Below are 21,316 nucleotides of genomic sequence, written 5' to 3' on the forward strand. Positions count from 1 at the left end.
AGGTTTAATCTATTTATTATATGATTGTATTGGTCTTGGCATCTCTATTACAGCTCACTACTTATGTATTTATGCCACTTTTTCAATATGGATGTTTTTTTAATTAATGTGTATTAATAAATTTATGATTTTTTTGCAAAATTATGTTCCTATACGTCATTTTTTCTATATGATTTGCTATTATAGACATTGAACAGAGTCTCATTGTCCTACTACAGAGAACTAATTGTGTATGTGACCTTGGTGGTCAATTAATCTGTCTCAGCATTTTGATAAGTAAACTACAGGTAGTGAAAGGTTGGCACTGTTACACTGATTAAACAAGAACCATAAGACAGATTTCTTCAACCCAGGTATCATTTTAATCTGTGTTTGCAGTTAATGAGATGCTCGTGCTCTGGGCTTAAATAACCTTCCATGACCTTCCTCCTATTTTAAATACTGCACATTTAATATTGTGGTCTTAAAAAAAAAAATTTGCCTCCAACAAAATGGCGCCGGTGCATGCACAGTAGCATCTATCTGTGCAAGCGCAGTATTTAAAGGTTCAGTGACCTGTCATTTAAGCCCAGAATGATGACAATGAGGCCAGAGAACCAAAAAAAAGACCTGTCCACAGGCCGGTCTCGAAGCACAAGCATCTCATTAACTCCAACCTGCAAACAGATTAAACAAGAACCACTAGACAGATTTCTTCAAACCAGATATCATTTTAATCAGTGTAACAGCACCAACCTGACAATGCCTATAGTTTACTTAGCAAAATCCTGATGACAGGTTTCCTTTAACAGTAGGGATAAACCTTCTAAGAATCTCCCAATAGCTCCCAAATGCAAACATTAAGCGTTTATGCTACACAGTGTTGAAGCATGGATGTACCTACTTTCAATCGAAGGTGACAGGAGAAACTTTTCTGTTTTACCAACATCTAACCTGTGGTATGTCATTTACTGTTTACCTGTTGGAATGTGGGTGCTGTCTCCAATATGTGAGACGCAACACTCAACAGGGTCACATCAGGTGATGGAGGGGATGTTACACAGATCAGCATTGATAGTGACATATACAGACACCGTGTTCCCACCGCCATCACCCTTGTTATAAGATACCACACAGTGGTTTATATAGAAGCTGGACACTGCACCTCTCATTCATGTGACTCGCCCCCTGGGCCGTGGGGCACGCGGATCCGGGCGATAGGGGAACGATGGGGGTAGTAGTAGTGGCGGCCCGGTCCCGCGGCTCAGGGTGGTCAGGCCAGTGGTAGTCTGCTATGCGCTCCAAATTATGTCCGACTACGCCACCCGTGGATTGCGGTTATTAGGAACCGCCGCTGCAAGGCAGTCCGCTGGGGCTGATGATGGGTGCAGCTGAGGTGATGTGACTCCCCACGGGAAGAGTGCAGCCCCAGGGCAGTGTAGTGGATGTTGGGAGTGATGGTAGTGCGGGTCCCGGTGCTGATAGTGCTGGAGGCGCGAAGGAGCACACAGACAACAAGTTACAGTCCAGGGTCTTTACTCACAGTTCGTTTGTTCCAGGTCACTTCGGCCAGCAGTGACCGCCCGAGCCGTGCTGCGTCCACCAGGTGAGGGGCTCGGTCAACTCCCAGGCAGTTCAGGAGCATGGCACAGGACCCCCTTTTATCCTTTCTCTGGCCTGCCTCACCAGTGACCCACTTTTGTCCAGCTGCCGCGGACCTGTGCGGTTAAACGTGGGCCCCGTCCTCCGCTGTCCTATATGGTGCCTTCCTAGCAGGTTTGATGAGGTGTCGCACCAATATATGATCACGATGACCGGTCTTTGGCTGAGGGTAGTTTCTCCTCCACCAACTTGGGATCCGGTACCCTTAATCTGCCTGACCCTTCACCCTGGATTCTCGTGGGTTCTTAGGGTCCCTTCCACCTTCTTGTTCCTGAGCCCTTCTGTTTCTCTGTCTCTCCTTCTTTGCAGTTCCTTTCTGCTTCTGTTCCTTTCTCTTGGAGCTGAGATGAGCTAGAATCTCAGCTCCCCTTCACCTCCTCCTCGGCCTCTTCTCCAGGCCCACTTCTCCTTCTCCTCTCAGGCCCCGGCCTCTTCCCTAGGCCTGCCTCTGGAGCAGCACTCAGCCTGAGCTGCTGCTCCCTGTCTTCTCCTCTCCACAGAACGAACCTAGATCTAAGATGGTGCCCACCTTTTATACCTCCCTCTAGCCATGAGCCCAGGTGACCAGCAACCAATGGGCTCCTTCCTATGCTCAGGAACCGCCCCCTATCTGCCCCTACAGCACTGGGTGTTCCACCCCTCCCTCCCCACTCCAGCAGGGACATGGTCGGTCGTGCCTGCACTTCTGTCTAGTGGGAGCACCGTTGAGCTGTCCCTCGGAAATGGGGTGTGTGTGCTGCATGCAGCTAACTGAGTCCTGGTCCACACTCCATCCTTACCTGGGAGTGGAATATCACACCTCTGGTAGAGGTGCAATACCCCTGTAGCGGCCGAACCCTCGGGGAGCTACACATGTCCACTAACAAAATTTCTGTACACAGAGGAAGGTCTTACATGACCGAAACGTTTGTTTTGTACTACTTTTTCTACTATTAAATTCTCAAAATTCATTGAGTCATCTTGAGTGCCAAGTTTTTCATCTTATTGCAGTCACACAGAGTGACCGCAGACTTATCAATTTGGACCAGACAATTCCTGCAAAGGTATCATGGTGTGTGAACATGGACCAAAGAAAGGTAAGGAGAGAGCTGTCTCAGGAAATTAGAAAGAAAATTATAGACAAACATGTTAAAGGTAGATGCTATAAGACCATCTCCAAACAAATGTTCCTGTTACAACATTTGCACATATTATTCAGAGCTTTAAGGTCTATGAGGCGGTAGCCAATGTCCCTGGATGTGGCCACAAGAGTAAATTAATGACAAATTGAAGAGATGGATAATTTGAATGGTTACAAAAGAGCCCAGAACAACTTTCAAAGAGATTAAAGGTGAACTCCAAGGTCAGGGTACATTAGTGTCAGATCGCACCATTTGTCGCTGTCTTGACCAAAGTGAAATTCATGGAAGAAGAGGAGGAGGAAACCTTTGTTCAAAGCAAATCAGAAAAAAGGCAAGACGGGAATTTTCCAAAGTTTCTGGGAGAATGTCCTTTGGACAGATGAAACAAACCTGTGCTTTTTGGCAAGTCACATCAGCTCTATGCTCACAGACAGAAAAATGAGAAAATAAACCAAAAAGAGAAGGCACGCCATGTGAAGAATGTCCCAGCATATAGATGGAGGGGTGAGAGGTATTCCACTCACCTCTGGTAGTTGTGCATGCCAGACACAAAGCTGATACTAAGCGGTAATGACTGCGGTCCTGGAGCACTGCAGCACCTTCTGCCCTCCACGGCATCATGCTCAGGAGCCATGATACAGCGAAAGATAATGAACAGTGGGTGGTGGAGATCCACAGGTCGCCACGCTCTGAGTTAGGAACCACCAGGTTAGGCAAGAGAAGTCGATTTATTCAACACTTAACGCGTTTCAGAGACGATCTGTCCCCTTCATCAGGTGATTCCAGAATGTATACCACGCTGAGTGCTTTAAATAGATAGGCACTGATGTGATTGATAATTGCATACAGGCTTTAGAAATAAATAAATCTACATATAATTTTCATGATTACAAATCATTAAAACCAATAATTCACTAAAAATTAACCCCTTTCTGATGTGTGACCTAATAGTACATCATGGTGACCTGGGCCGATTGGACCAATGACGTACTATTAGGTCATATGGCCATCGCGCCCGCACACAAGCGGTGCGGGGCGATCGCCGCCGGGTGTCAGCTGATAGCACCAGGTATTAGCTGTGACTATGTGCAGGGAGCGGTCCCGCACTGCTCCCGGCACATTAACCCCCTCAATGCTGCGATCGAAGTCGATCGCAACATTGCGGGGGCAAGGGGAGGTGATCGCAATACTCACCTCCTCTCCCGGCCTCCAGCGCTGTTTGCCGCAGCTTCCCGGATGTCGTCATGACAACATCCAGGTCATCAGACAGCAGGAAGATATTTTGGTCATGCGCAGTGCATGACCAAAGTATCTTCTGCATCTGCAGCATTGACAGCCTGTATAGCTCAGGGATGGTGCTCCATCCCTGTGCTATACAGGCGATCAGAATAAAAAAAGTGAAAGTCCCATAGTGGGAAACAGAATAAAAGTTCAAAAAGTGTTAAAAAATGGAAAAAAAAATTGTAAAAATATATAAAAAAATAAATAAATAAATAATCCACCAAAAAAAATATATATATAATGTACCCATCAATAAATATTATTAGGAAAAAAACAACAAACACAATAAAAGAACACATATTTGGTATCGCCGCGTCCAGAATGACCTGACCTATAAAACTGTCCCACTAGTAAACCCCTTTAGTGAACATGGTAAAAAAAAAATAAAAAGCGAAGCAAAAAACAATGCTTTATCATCATACCGCCAAACAAAAAATGGAATAACATGCGATCAAAAAGACGAATGTAAATAAAAATGGTACCACTGAAAACTGTCATCTTGTCCCTCAAAAAACAAGCCGCCATACAGCTCCATCAGCCAAAAAATAAAAAAGTTATAGCTCTCAGAATAAAGCGATGCAAAAAATTTTTTTTTCTATGAAATAATTTTTATTGTGTAAAAACGCCAAAACATAGAAATACGATATAAATGTGGTACTGCTGTAAACGTACTGACCCGAAGAATAAAGCTGCCTTATCAATTTCACCATACGCGGAACAGCATAAAAAAAAACATAATAACAATTCTGGAATTGCTGTTTTTTGTTTATTCTGCCTCCCAAAAATCGGAATAGAAAGCGATCAAAAAATGTCAAGTGCCTGAAAATGGCAACAATAAAAACGTCAACTCGTCCCGCAAAAAACAAGCTGTCACATGGCTCTGCTGGCCAAAATATGGAAAATTATAGCTCTCAAAATATGGCGATGCAAAAACTAGATATTACAAAAAAATGCGTCTTTTAGTGTGTGACAGCTGTCAATCATAAAAACCTGATATGATTCTGGTATCGCTGTAATCGCACTGACCCGAATAATAAAGCCGTCTAATCACTTATACCGCACGAGGAACGGCGTGAAAAATAAACTCTAGGGTTAGGGTTGTGTTAGGGTTGGGCTAGGGTTAGGGTTGGGGTTAGGGTTGGGCTAGGGTTAGGATTGTGTTAGGGTTGGGGTTAGGGCTGGGCTAGGGTTAGGGTTAGGGGTGGGCTAGAGTTAGGGTTGTATTAGGGTTGGGGTTAGGGTTGGGCTAGGGTTAGGGTTGGGGTTGGGGTTGTATTAGGGTTGGGGTTAGGGTTGTATTAGGTTTGGGATTTTTTTCAAAAGTAAAAAAAAAAAAAAAAGATGACGATATGGTGACTAGTGTTCGCTACTTGAGTTTTCATCGGATGCTTGGGTATGCACCGAGTATCGCGAGTGCTCAAGTGACATGCTCGAGTCTCCACCCCATATGCTTCGTGGCCAAAAAAAAACTCGCAGGGATTGCCTGCCATGCACGAGCGATCCCTGGATGTTTTTTTTGGGGTGTCTAATAACCGTGAAGCATGCGAGCGGGGACTTGAGCATGTCAGTACATGGTGCATACCTGAGTACCCAATGCAAACTCAAGTAGCGAGCACTTGCACTCAAGACTAATGACAACTTATTCAATTTGATGAACTAATGTTATCAAATTCTGTGTCGTACCTCTGGGTTCAAAATGTTCAGTATACCCCTTGATAAAATCCTTGAGGGGTCTAGTTTCCAAAATGGGGTCACTTGTGGGGGGTTTCCACTATTTAGGCACATCAGGGGCTCTCCAAACGCGACATGGCGTCCGCTCTCAATTCCAGCCAATTTTGCGTTCAAAAAGTCACACAGTGCTCCTTCCCTTCTGAACTCTACCGTGCGCCCAAACACTGTATTTTCCCCACATATGGGGTATTGGCGTATTTTTTCCTGTTACCCCTGCGAAAATAAAAAAAATTGTGTCTAAAATAACATTTTTGTGAAAAATGAGGGGTGCAGTTTTTAGAATGGTGTCACTTTTGGGTATTTTCTGTCATAAAGGCCCCTCAAAGTAACTTCAAATATGATGTGGTCCCTAAAAAAATGGTTTTGTAAATTTTGTTGGAAAAATGAGAAATCGCTGGTCAACTTTTACCCCTTATAGCTCCCTAATAAAAAAAATTTTGGTTCTAAAATTGTGCTGATGTAAAGTAGACATGTGGGAAATGTTATTTATCAACTATTTATTAACCATAGATATTCACTACAACCCATGGGAGTGGGTTGTAGCGAATATTCATGAGCTTTAATAGCGGGCACACTGACCACAGAGCGCAGCAGGAGCCGCGCTGTGGCTACAGTGTGCCGGCTATTAAGAGAAATGAATATTCATTGCTCTCCACGCCCATGGGTATGGGGAGCAGGGAATATTCATTTTCTTTAGTAGCGGGCACAGCTAGGCTGCAGCAGGCGGCTGCTGCCTCCTGTGCCCCGCTGATCCCCCGCTGCAGCTCCCCCACACCCACCACCATGCGGCCATACAATAATATAGTATTCGGACTATAAGACGCACCCCCTACTTTCCTCCAAAATTTTGGAGGAAAAAAGTGCATCTTATAGTCCGAAAAATACGGTTATTATTAAGAATAGGAGATTTTTTTTTTTTTTTTTAAATGTAGGTACGATTCAATTATTCCCAAGATCTCACCCCATGGATGGATCCTTTGTATTTGCAATTGGTTGAGGAAGGGCATTGCTAACAATAGGAATTCCAGAGAATGGAGGACTTAACTACAACTCCCAGTATGTCCTTAGCAATGGTAAGGAGATACTGGGAGTTGTTACCAGTCATCATCAGACTGTGGACCGTATAGGAACCAATGTACTGATTAGATGCAAGCAGTGGAACTATTAAACGTTTAAAAAGTAACTTACATTTAGGGATATATATTACATGATTTAGGTCCAATAATTTTGAGCAGATTAGTGCGAATCTGAGACCCTGATCACTCAAAAGATCTCTTAGAAGTGAAGAGGTGAGGAGACATGACTATGACTTTCTGCTGCATTTGCTCTGCTCAGTGTACTCTCCTATCTACTGAGCTGCGCTCTTCTAGGAGGTCTTTTAAGCAAAGGAGCAAAGGATTGGGGTCCCCACAAATCTGCTCAGAATTAATGACCCTAAACCACATTAAAAAACGTCCCAAAAGTTGATTTACACTTTAAGGTTAATTTACACACACACACACACACACACACACACACACACACACACACACACACACACACACACACACACACACACTAGCTATTGAACCTGTTCTACGCCCGGGTGGCGAGCATTTTTATTGGTATATGGTCTCCCATGCTGGTATGTTCTGCCCCCCATCCTGGTATTTGTGCTGCCCCCATCCTGTCCCCTCACCCCAATCCGGGTATGCATGGCACCCCTCACCCCAATCCGGGTATGCATGGCACCCCCTCATCCCAATCCGGTATGCATGGCACCCCATCTCTCATCCTGGTATGTATGGCACTGCTCATTCGCCAATCCTGGTATGTATGGCACTCAATCCCTCTTCCTGATGTGCATGGCACCCCATCCCTCATCTTGGTATTTATGGTGCACCTCATCCCTATCCTGTTATGTATGTTACCCCTCATCCTGGTATGCATGGCAACCCATCCCTCATCCTGGTATGCATGGTACCCCTCATTCCTATTCTTGTATTTATGGTACCCCTCATCTTGGTATATATGGCACCCCTCATCCCAATCCGGGTATGTATGGTACCCCTCATCCCCCAATCCTGGTATGTATGGCCTCCTCATCCCCCATCCTGGTATGCATGGCTCTCTCATCCCCAATCCTGGTATGCATGACTCTCTCATCCCCAATCCTGGTATGTATGGCCTCCTCATCCCCCAATCCTGGTATGCATGGTCCCCTCATCCCCCAATCCTGGTATGCATGGTCCCCTCATCCCCCAATCCTGGTATGCATGGTACCCCTCATCCCTATTCTGGTATGCATGGAACCCCACTTTCCTATCCTGGTATGCATGGTACCCCTCACCCCCCAATCCTGGTATGTATGGCACCACTCACCCCCCAATCCTGGTATGTATGGCACCCCTCACCCCCCAATCCTGGTTTTCATGGTTCAGTCACCCCCCAAGTCCAGGTATGTATGGCACCCCTCACCCCCCAATCCTGGTATGTATGGCACCCCTCACCCCCCAATCCTGGTATGTATGGCACCCCTCACCCCCCAATCCTGGTTTTCATGGTTCAGTCACCCCCCAAATCCTGGTATGCATTGTACCCCTCATCCCCCAATCCTGGTATGCATGGTCCCCTCACACCCCTTTCCTGGTATGTATGGTACCCCTCACACCCCTTTCCTGGTATGTATGGTACCCGTCACACCCCATTCCTGGTATGTATGGCACCCCTCATCCCTTTCACGGTGCACACATACAAAAAAATAAACACATACTCACCTTTCTTCCCTGTGCTCCAGTGCTACTGTATCCTGTTCTGCCGGGGGAGCAGTGCGGCGCCAGAGTACGCGCGTGACCATACCGTGCTGTTCAACGCCATTTTACTGAAGACACACTGCAAATATGTCTTCAGTAAAATGGCGCCGGATAGAGTTATGCACATGTCCCGATTCCAACACCTTCACTCCTGCCCTGGTCTCCGGCGAGAAGAGAAACGCCGCTGCAACGCTCCTCCCGGTCAGGTAAGTATGGCGCCGGAGATCGCGGTATGTGTTCAGTGTCTACGCATACCGCAATCTCCGGCGCCATACACACTCCCCTTACCTGTAACGTAATGGGTTCTTCTGTCTAGAGCCAGACTGCGCAGGCATGTAGCACTTGCCAAGTCTTTAAAGGCTTCAGACAGAGGGAGGCTTGTAGCATTATATTATATATACAGTACAGACCAAAAGTTTATTTAAAGATTTTTCTGTATTTTCATGACTCTGAAAATTGTACATTCACACTGAAGGCATCAAAAGTATGAATTAACAAATGTGGAATTATATACTTAACAAAAAAGTGTGAAACAACTGAAAATATGTCTTATATTCTAGGTTCTTCAAAGTAGCCACCTTTTGCTTTGATGACTGCTTTGCACACTCTTGGCATTCTCTTGATGAGCTTCAAGAGGTACAGTAGTCACGGGAAATGGTCTTCTAACAATCTTGAAGGAGTTCCCAGAGATGCTTAGCACTTGTTGGCCCTTTTGCCTTCACTCTGCGGTCCAGCTCACCCCAAACCATCTCGATTGGGTTCAGGTCTGGTGACTGTGGAGGCCAGGTCATCTGGCGTAGCACCCCATCACTCTCCCTCTTGGTCAAATAGCCCTTACACAGCCTGGAGGTGTGTTTGGGGTCATTGTCCTGTTGAAAAATAAATGATGGTCCAACTAAACGCAAACCGGATGGAATAGCATGCCGCTGCAAGATGCTGTGGTAGCCATGCTGGTTCAGTATGCCTTCAATTTTGAATAAATCCCCAACAGTGTCACCAGCAAAGCACCCCCACACCATCACACCTCCTCCTCCATGCTTCACGGTGGGAACCAGGCATGTAGAGTCCATACGTTCACCTTTTCTGCGTCGCACAAAGTCACAGTGGTTGGAACGAAAGATCTCAAATTTGGACTTATCAGTAGTGTTGAGCGATACCTTCCGATATCAGGAAATATCGTATCGGATTGGATCGGACCGATACCCAAAAAGTATCGGATATCGCCGATTCCGGTACCGGAAACCAATGCAAGTCAATGGGACACAAATATCGGAACGAAAATAAACCCTTTCTTTTCTTGTAGGTTAATTCTACATGAAGTAAAACAACTAAGAATAATGTAGAATGTATTATGCGAAAAGCCGGCAATTCATCAGCGGCATACACCTTTACCCGACAATTTACAACAGAAAGAATAGAGCTTCACACATAGATTAGATAGATAGAAACATGTCAGTCACATATATATGAAGTACAGTGACAGAGTTGATTACTGTACTTGTCATTTAGTGTTAAAATAAGGATTTATTTTAAAAAAAATTGGCGTGGGGTTCCCCTTAATTTTAGTCTCTAGCGGAGGTTAAGCAGACAGCTGGGGCAGATGTTTGAAGCCTGGGAAGGGGGTAATACCCACGGAGCTTCCCAGGCTACTAATATCAGCCCCCAGCTGAATACCTAGCCTTTACTAGCTATTAAAATGGGGGACCCCCTATTTAATAGCTAGCAAAGGCTAGGCAGACAGCTGGGGGCTGATATTAATAGCCCAGGAAGGGTGCCATGAATATTGGCCCCCTCCCAGGCTAGAAACACCAACCGTCAGCCGCCCCAGAAATGGCACATGCATAGGATGCGCCAATTCTGGCACTTAGCCTCGCTCTTCCACGCTGCCCTGGTGCGGTGGCAGGGGGTAATAGGGTTGGGGTTCATGTCACCGCCAGCTGCCATGAAGCCCAGGTTAGTAATGATGGGCGTCTATAAGACACCCCCATTACTAACCTACAAAGTGTTAAAACGAAAACACACACTACACCCAGAAAAAAATAATTTATTTGAAATAAAACACACAATTTTATTTAATTCTTAGTTTACTAAAAAAAAATAGTTACCTGTCCACGTTCCTGCGCTGATCTCCCATGCACAGCTGTCACATCTGGAGATGGTGACAGCTGTGCATGGCTGCTGTAAGCTCACACTGCCGGGAACACGTCCGCTCCCGGCAGCGGGAGCCACTGACTGAGGTCACCGGAGTGCATTCAGGCAGCACAGCTCTGGAGACCTCCTTTACGGCAGTGCTGTACCGTGGGAATTTCTCACGATACAGCAGGGCCGTAAAGCAGCTAACCGGAGCAGCGCTGCCTGAACTCCGGCGAACCCGCTTATGCAATGACGGGGCTGCTTTACGGCCCCGTCATTCTAGCAGCGGCAGCGGTTCAGAGCGGTCACATTCTATGTGGCTGCTCTAAACTGGAGATCATCGTGGGACACTCGTGGACTACTACGGAGGGGTAAGGATAAGGTTGTGGTTTATTATTTTATATTTTATTACAGGAGATCGATGGCTTCGGGGAATTAGGTGTCTAGGTGAGTATAGGTGTAGTTTTTTATTTTTTACTTTATTTTAGGTGGCGATCGGCGGGGACAGGTAATGTATGAACTAATTTATTGTAGGCAACCACTGGCCACCAATGACATGTATTTAAAATTTATTGGGGACACAGTAGGGCAATTTAAATAGCAGGATCAGGCTGATGGGAACTACTGCTCCCATCGAGCTGATCCTGCTGGCACGAGTGGACGGGGGACAGATATAGGCCGATGGGAGTAGTAGTGTCACATCGGCCTATGTCTGCCTGCACGCACACACCCGCAGACATCGCACAGACACCGCGCACACTCGCAGACATCGCACAGACACCGCACACACCCGCAGACATCGCACAGACACCGCGCACACTCGCAGACATCGCACAGACACCGCACACACTCGCAGACATCGCACAGACGCCGCACACACCCGCAGACATCGCACAGACACCGCACACACTCGCAGACCTCGCACAGACGCCGCACATACCCGCAGACATCGCACAGACACCGCACACACTCGCAGACCTCGCACAGACACCGAAGGCATCGCACAGACACCCGCACACATCGCACAGACACCGCACACACCCGCAGACATCGCACACACCCGCAGACATCGCACAGACACCCCGCACACACTCGCAGACATCGCACAGACACCGCACACACTCGCAGACATCGCACAGACACCGCAGACATCGCACAGACACCGCACACACCCGCACACATCGCACAGACACCGCACACACCCGCAGACATCGCACACACCCGCAGACATCGCACAGACACCCCGCACACACTCGCAGACACACGCACAGACACCCACACACACCAATCATGACGGGCTGATCGTCTGGGAGGTGAGGCTGACCTGTGCGACCGTGGGAAAGTTCATGTGAGTTCATGCAATGCAGTCAAGCATGAACTCACATGAACCCTCTGAGGGCAGCGGCTACTTCAAATGAACAGCTGATCAGCATCACCTGATACCTCAGCTGTTCATTTGAAATAACCGGCGGGAAAGCGCAGCACAGAACGGGAAAGCCGGCGGTGAAGTCTTTTCACTGCCGACTTCCCCGCCCGGGTCCTTTGCTCCCCGCTCCTTGGTGCTGCGCTCCCCGCCTGGTCCTAACTTACGATCGGGATGGGAGGTGGTGAGGGGAGCGGAGGATCGGGGTGGGAGGCTGCAGGGAAGCAGTATGGGGCTGTGTGATTGTTTAAAAGCCGGCGGCTTTTTACCACCCGCCGGCTTTTAAACGATCAGGAGAATTCTCCCACGCCGGGATGGCATTCTGATGAGAGGCTGGATCTCAGCTGAGCGCTGCCATCCAGCTTGTCATCCTTCAGAGACACTGCAGAGCGCAGGCATTATGGGAACTTCCGATTCCGGTATTCGATATTGTAAAAGTATCGGAATTAAGTATCGGAATTCCGATACCGCGAATATCGGCTGATACCCGATATTTCAGTATCGGAATGCTCAACACTAGTGATGAAAAAAATGTGAACATTTGTAAATAAAAAAACATTGCAAATGTTTTATTCTTTTTTTGTGAGGTGGTGAGATGTTTTGATCACATTTTATTGCCTTTTGTTAGGAAAGTGTGTCGGCCAAAAACACACTTAATTGAATATTTTGATAATAATATAATTATTTTTTTTTATACTTAATAAAGGAAAAGGGTTGATTCAAATTGTTATAAGTTTTTATTTGGTTTATATTTTTAACACTTTTTTATGTATGTTTACTTTATTTTTTCAGTCCTCTTATGGAATTTAAAGGGTTTTCCCACAAACAAAGTACATTTTAACTAATAGATCTTGGAGTAAAAATAAGTTCTACAATTGGATGTGTTAAAAACATGTTCCTGTGCTGAGATAATCTTATAAATGTGCCCCTGGTTTGTACTGTGTAATGGATGTGTCTGACCTTACAGGGCCATGTTCTGATCATACCACAGCTCCTGGGCAGGGGAGGACACAAAAGAGTATACAGACATTACAACACGGGATCACAGCTGATTCATTTTGTGAGGCAAAACATTTTGCTGTCTGTTTTTAAGCAATATTTTTCCTGAAAGAAATAATCCTTTGTGATCCTGTCTGTATCCTCTTTTGCTTCCTCCTGCCCAGGAGCTGTGGTATGATCAGACCATTGTCCAGCACGGTCAGACACGGCCATTACACAGTACACAGCAGGGGCACATTTATAAGATTATCTCAGCACAGGAACATTTATTTTTACACTCATCCTAGTAGTTCTCATAGTCAGCTGCCATGATAACCCATCCGCAGCCAGTGATCAGTGTAACAGCAGCGATCAGAACAATCTCTGATGGCTGCGGTTACAGATGCCGGCTGTGTACAGGCATCTCCCTGTAGAACCGCGAGCAGAACGCCTGTGGGTGGAGGTCACACAGCCCTACCCCGCTCATGCCATACTGCCTTTGGATTTGGCTAATCCCATCTTTATTTCTTCATTATATCCTGATATTTATTCTTATGTTGGCCAATGACTTTTGCACTATGTACATTATTACGGCCATATATTCAAGTTATGTGTCACAAGAATTATATGAGATTTTTCCTATTTATTACATTAGATGTACTGTTTTTCTCTTTGATGTTATTCTGGTATATACATATATATATCTGCACATGCACTTTATGTATTTAATATATCGATGGTGTTAATTTACTTGTATTCATGTATTTACTGGATGAAATCCAATATATGTGCATCCTAGGGAGAACCACTATTCAATACATAGGCTGTGTCTCTACACCCCACGTGTGTTTTAATGTATAGTTGTCAATTACATGTTTTGTAACGTATTTTTCATGTCTGATCACTGATTTATCCAAATAAAGAATTTACTCCATTATGTCTGCTGTATTATTTAATCCTTACTGGATTGTTGTAGGTCATTTCATACTTGAATTGTGGTCCAGTGGACCTTAATGATTATACACATGTATTTTTTTCCTGGATGTGCAGCTATACCCCATTCATTGTCGGTGTTATGTGTACAGGCATCTGCCCAGTATGATGCGGGCTCAGCTCCTGAACCTGCTCCATACATAGAGACCTGACATTGGAGGAGCTATTACATCATATGTCGGCAAACGCTTTTCTGCCTCCTTTATAAGTTAGCAGTGGGAGAGCATGATAAAAAGGCTTACCTACCCCCCGAGACCGACTTTAGCTCTTAGGCCACGGCCCCACTATCAGTATTTGGTCAGTATTCGGTCAGTATTTTTTCACAGGAGTGGGAGACAAAACCAGGAGTGGGTGATAAATGCAGAGTTGGTGACTTGTTTCTATTATACCTTTCTTCTGATTGTTCCTCACCTGGTTTTGGCTTTGGGGTGACAGCTAATATTTTAACAATAGCAGGGGTAACATTAGGCCTTATTCAGAAATACTGTCTAATATTAAAATTGGCTTTGTTATCAATAGTAATAAAACCTCAATTTTTTTATTTTTTTTATTTTATTTTTAAAAAGCAGATTTATCAGCCATCACCCCAAGATTCCCATGATTCTTTAGGTCATGGTGCTCTTTGGATGACAGCTAATATGTCTAGAGTTTACAGTAGGATGCACTGGTCCATGTTTATAGACGGCACAATGATTTAGTAACGTGCGGCATTGTACTCATTACACTGAGCTCTGACTTCTTGGGATGGGTAACAAGGACATTTTTGTGGTAAATGAGGCCCAATATACCCCTTACTATAGATTATTACATTTTTCGCAGTGTTCCCTCATCTATATAATAACATCTTAGGTCCTGATGCTCCTAGGGAAACCACTAATATTAGTATCATTTACAGTATGGGGTAAATTATCACATGAATGTAAGCATCAAATCCATTTAGTAGCCCTTGGACATTGAAGACCATCTCTGAGACCAGCACAGTTGTAATATGTGATATGTCTGTTTACATGTATTTTTCTGTATGTCTTCAAATATGTTTATGTCTGTATGTGTCTTTGTATATGTCTGTATATGTTTCTGCGACCTGTATATGTGCAAGTCTGCATGTGTATACGTGACTCCATGTGCGTATATGCGTGACTGCATGTGCATGACTGTGTGTGTATGACCATGTGTGCGCATGCCTGCTGGTGTCTGACTGTGTGCATGACCGCGTGAGTGCATGTGACTGCGTATGTGTGACTGCTTGTGTAAAAGACTGCATGTGTGTACAAGACTACGTGTGTGCGTGACTGAGTGTTGACTGAATGTTTGTGTATTTGCAAGACGGCATGCATATGTGCGTGACTGCGTATGTGTGTGTATGTGCGTAACTGCATGTGTGTGTATGTGCCTGACTGCATGTGTGTGTATGTGTGTGACTGCATGTGTGTGTATGTGCGTGACTGCATGTGTGTGTATGTGCGTGACTGCATGTGTGTGTATGTGCGTAACTGCATGTGTGTGTATGTGCATGACTTCGCGTGTGTGTATGTGCGTGACTGCGTGTGTGTGTATGTGAGTGACTGCGTGTGTGTGTATATGTGTGACTGCGTATGTGTGTGTATGTGTGTGACTGCATGTGTGTGTATGTGCGTGACTGCGTGTGTGTGTTTATGTGTGACTGCGTATGTGTGTGTATGTGTGTGACTGCATGTGTGTGTATGTGTGTGACTGCGTGTGTGTGTATGTGCGTGACTGCGTGTGTGTGTATATGTGTGACTGCGTATGTGTGTGTATGTGCGTGACTGCATGTGTGTGTATGTGCGTAACTGCATGTGTGTGTATGTGCATGACTGCGCGTGTGTGTATGTGTGTGACTGCATGTGTGTATGTGCGTGACTGCATGTGTGTGTATGTGTGTGACTGCGTATGTGTGTGTATGTGCGTGACTGCATGTGTGTGTATGTGTGTGACTGCATGTGTGTGTATGTGTGTGACTGCATGTGTGTGTATGTGCGTGACTGCATGTGTGTATGTGCGTGACTGCGTGTGTGTGTATGTGTGTGACTGCGTATGTGTGTGTATGTGCGTGACTGCATGTGTGTGTATGTGCGTGACTGCGTGTGTGTGTATGTGTGTGACTGCGTGTGTGTGTATGTGTGTGACTGCGTATGTGTGTGTATGTGCGTGACTGCGTATGTGTGTGTATGTGCGTGACTGCGTATGTGTGTGTGACGCGCCCCCTGGGACATATTCCTTTTTGAGGGGAATACCCGGCACCGGATCAGATGGGGTTTGTAGTCTCCGAGCGGCTGTGACCCGGCCCGTGCCCAGGGCGTCAAACTCAGTGTTAAGTGGCAGTCCTACAGATGTTTAAGAGTTCTTTTGTGTCGACTACGCCACCCGTTGTGATGCGGTCACTGTGGCCGCCGCTGCAGCAGGGTCCGCTGAGGCTGATGGTGGGTGCGCAGCTTGGTGGGATAACCCCCAACGGGAGGGGTATAGCCTCAGGGGGGACAGGTGCAGAGGATGGGGGTTGTGGTGGTGCAGTGCAGACGGCAATTAAGACAGAGTCGGGTTGTGCAGTTAAGGGTGTTTACTTACTGCAGATGTTGTACTGGTCACTCCAGCTTCGAGTGACCACCCGAGCCGTGCTGCGTCCACCAGGTCCTGGATCCAGCCAACCCCCAAACAAGTCCGGAGCGTGGCCCTGAGCTCTCCTTCTGTCCCGTTCTCTGGCCGTCCCCACCAGTGATCCACCTAGGTCCAGCTCCCTCGGGCCTTCTGTTGGGACACCCTTGGCCTTGGGTTCCCTGACCCTCCACGTGGTATGCCTTCGGGGTGGATATGGTGGGTGGCCGTGGCAGATGCTGCCCACGGCCTCCGGTCTCTGGCTAGGGTGTGTTTTCTGCCCCCACCAGTTTGGGTTCCGGTACCCTGTGCCGACTCCTCACCCGGTGCTTTAATTTGGGTTCTTGGGTCCTCTCTGTTTTCCCCTCTGGGTACTCCTTCTCTGCTCCTCTCTCACTCTGGCTCAGGTCTCCTCTGCTCTGCTCCTCCAGTTACACTCTGACAGACTGACTCTGATCTTGCAGACTGACCCTGATCTTAGATGGTTCCCACCTTATAAAACCCTCTATGTGTGAGCTCAGATGACCAGCACCCAATGAGCTCCTAGCACTACCCAGACTGCTCCCCCTATCTGCCCCTACACTACTTGGGATGTTCCACCCCCCTCCCACTCCAGCCAAGGACAGACTCGGTCGTACCTGCACATTTCTAAGTGGGAGTACCGTTGGTCTGCCCTCCGGAAATGGGATGTGTGTAGTGCATGCAGCCTACCGAGCTCAGTCCCACTCTCCATCCTTGCCCGGGAGTGGAATATCACACCTCTGGGTTGAGGTGCAATACCCCTGTAGCAGCCGAATCCTCAGGGTGCTACATTCCCCCCTGGTAAATCACAGCACGTCCTCGGGCTGTAAAGACAAAAACACCAAAACATACAATTTTTTTTTTTTTTTTTTTCATAATAACAAAACATATTAACTGCATATAAAACACTATATATAAATAACTTTCTCGTAGAAAACATTCTCTTCTTGCTTCTCCTCCGGTCACTCTACGACTGATGACCGGGCAGAGTGCGACAGTCTTTTCTAAAGATGGTTTCCTTTTAAAACCAGTAGGGGGCGCCTTAGGAAGCGCAACTATGTACAGGGAATATGGCCGCTCTCAGTCCTCGGCCAGGCAAAGAGGGAAAGGGATGGCCGCTCACAGTCCTCAGCCTGTGGGATAAAGGGTAAAACGGGTAAACAGTTCACTGGTCCCAACGGGGACTAAACTTCAAAGCAGCCACGGTTTCTTGGGTACCCCGACGGGTAACTATGTACATTCTCCTTCACTTCCGTCCTCAACGACGGCGTCCTCCTGCTCTTTTCTTGTAATTAACTGTAGCTTCAGACCCATCCGGGTCCTCTTGCTCCTCCTCCTCGCACCGCAACTCCTCCTCCGTCAGGCGGTGTACGTGGAGGGCGTAAGGTCCTTTGGCACACTTGTGCCGGGTGAAGGTGACCTCGTCTCCGATGTAGAGGTCACGACCTCTGTGACCCTCCGGCAGATGGGATTCAACGTCTCTGCGCGTTACAAAAACGTCACCGAAGGTGTTGCGGTCTCGGATGAAGCCCCACCCATGCTGCTGGTTGAACTTGATCACTGTCCCGATGGTGCGGGGACAATGCGCTGCACGGGGGTCCCTCCTGGTCCGGCTCTTCTGCTCGGCACTCCGTACTTGGGCCTGTTGCTCTCGGACCCGCCTCTCTTCCCGCTCCCTTGCGAACTCCGCGAGCTGCTGACGGCAGCACTCAGCGCGCTCTGCCGCAGCTGCCCGGGTTTCTCCGGTGAACCCCATTAGATCTTCTCCCGTGGGGTCCCACGCAAATTGGGCTTCTTCCAGAGGAGGCGAGACCCGTGCCACGGGCTTCGGAGCCGGAATCAGGGGCTCACACAAGGGCCCTAGTCTCTGCTGCCGCTCCAGCTCATAGAATTCTTCGGGCCAGATGAAGGGCCGCCCGTCCGGCCATGTGAGCTGGCTAAACAAGTCCTCCCCCAGATGTGGCACCCTTGGTTTCGCGGGCGCGGTGTTGGCGACGCCCGGGTTGCCCAGGCCTTGCGGCCAGGCCTGGGGCATCTGGAAGGTGAAGGGCACCGTTAACACGGCGGCGCCCTCGGCTACCTGGCCTTGCGACCAGGCCGGAGGCTCCGCGGAGGTAGGGGGCACTGTTGGTGATGCGGCGCCCGGGGGTACTAGGCCTTGCGACCAGGCCGGAGGCTCTTCCTGCTTTGTCACGCTCCGGGTCGAGGCGCGTGACGCCACAGGGGTCGCTGCGGCGGCTTCCGGTCGGGGCCTAGTCCATAGCGGTGACATGGCGGCTACGGGCACAGCAGGGGGACTTTCGGGCTCTGCGACGGGGAGCTGGGGCAGGTGGGCGGTTTCCCGGCTTGGGGTATAGGCGTCCCCTTTACCTGCCTCCTTGCGTCCGGCTCCCTTCTCGGCGCCGTCTCCGGCCTTTGGTCCTCCCGCGCCATCCTCAGAGGCGGTCTGTTTCCTCTTCCAGGGTAGCGTGCTCCGTTGACGGGTCTCAGCTTGCTGGGCCATCTCCCGGCTCCATTCCGCCAATATCTCGCGCTGTACCCGGGCCATCCTCCGTGCGAGGCCCTCCAGGGCAGTCTGTGCACACTCCCGGTCTCGGGGGAGCTGTGCAAGGACCTCCACTAGGCCTAGTGGGGTCGTGGATTCTAGCAGGCTCCTGACCAACGGGTCGGTGCTGCTCTGCTCTTCTTCCAGCAGGCTCCTGGCCAGCGGGCCGGTGCTGCTCTGCTCTCCTTCCTCGGTCTCTAGCAGACTCCTGGCCAGCGGGCCGGTGCTGTTCTGCTTTCTCTCCATCTCCGGGTAAGCTCCTCCGCTACTCTTCTCCAGGCTTCTTGCCTCCGGGTGCGCTCGCTCCAGACTGCTCCAGGCGGCACCCATCTTCGTTCTTTCCTTTCGTCTCCTCCCACTTCGAGGGCGGTCCCGGGGCAACTTGGTGACTGTCAGCTCCAGGGGCTGTTCTTTCACGCTGACCGACACCTCCAGCATCACAGTCTCTGTTGGTGGGGGCGGTTTCCACTTTTGGCGCCATTTTCTGTCCTGGCCCACGATGGGAGGCGGCCTCTTGCCCTCCTTTGGCACGCCCATAATGGCGTCCGCTCTGCCAAGGCGGGAAATCTTCGGAAATGGCGGGAATCGCTTCCCAGTGGCGGGAAACTCTGCAGATGGCGGGAACAAGCTGGAAATGGCGGACAATCGGCGGGAAACGACTGGTGATGGAGTCCGATGGCGTGGACCCTCCGGAACCGGCGGGAGACTTCTTTCTGAGGTAAACTTGCACTTTTCTTCAGGCACGCAGTACCCGGGTGTTGCGGGCACGTAATCCTGCCGACTACGCCAAAGTTGACGCGCCCCCTGGGACATATTCCTTTTTGAGGGGAATACCCGGCACCGGATCAGATGGGGTTTGTAGTCTCCGAGCGGCTGTGACCCGGCCCGTGCCCAGGGCGTCAAACTCAGTGTTAAGTGGCAGTCCTACAGATGTTTAAGAGTTCTTTTGTGTCGACTACGCCACCCGTTGTGATGCGGTCACTGTGGCCGCCGCTGCAGCAGGGTCCGCTGAGGCTGATGGTGGGTGCGCAGCTTGGTGGGATAACCCCCAACGGGAGGGGTATAGCCTCAGGGGGGGACAGGTGCAGAGGATGGGGGTTGTGGTGGTGCAGTGCAGACGGCAATTAAGACAGAGTCGGGTTGTGCAGTTAAGGGTGTTTACTTACTGCAGATGTTGTACTGGTCACTCCAGCTTCGAGTGACCACCCGAGCCGTGCTGCGTCCACCAGGTCCTGGATCCAGCCAACCCCCAAACAAGTCCGGAGCGTGGCCCTGAGCTCTCCTTCTGTCCCGTTCTCTGGCCGTCCCCACCAGTGATCCACCTAGGTCCAGCTCCCTCGGGCCTTCTGTTGGGACACCCTTGGCCTTGGGTTCCCTGACCCTCCACGTGGTATGCCTTCGGGGTGGATATGGTGGGTGGCCGTGGCAGATGCTGCCCACGGCCTCCGGTCTCTGGCTAGGGTGTGTTTTCTGCCCCCACCAGTTTGGGTTCCGGTACCCTGTGCCGACTCCTCACCCGGTGCTTTAATTTGGGTTCTTGGGTCCTCTCTGTTTTCCCCTCTGGGTACTACTTCTCTGCTCCTCTCTCACTCTGGCTCAGGTCTCCTCTGCTCTGCTCCTCCAGTTACACTCTGACAGACTGACTCTGATCTTGCAGACTGACCCTGATCTTAGATGGTTCCCACCTTATATAACCCTCTATGTGTGAGCTCAGGTGACCAGCACCCAATGAGCTCCTAGCACTACCCAGACTGCTCCCCCTATCTGCCCCTACACTACTTGGGATGTTCCACCCCCCTCCCACTCCAGCCAAGGACAGACTCGGTCGTACCTGCACATTTCTAAGTGGGAGTACCGTTGGTCTGCCCTCCGGAAATGGGATGTGTGTAGTGCATGCAGCCTACCGAGCTCAGTCCCACTCTCCATCCTTGCCCGGGAGTGGAATATCACACCTCTGGGTTGAGGTGCAATACCCCTGTAGCAGCCGAATCCTCAGGGTGCTACATGTGTATGTGTGTGACTGCATGTGTGTATGTGCGTGACT

Source organism: Phyllobates terribilis, unplaced genomic scaffold (genome assembly GCF_046119375.1).
Source record: "Phyllobates terribilis strain yellow unplaced genomic scaffold, ASM4611937v1 Scaffold_38__1_contigs__length_12584779, whole genome shotgun sequence".
Taxonomy (NCBI): Eukaryota; Metazoa; Chordata; class Amphibia; order Anura; family Dendrobatidae; genus Phyllobates; species Phyllobates terribilis.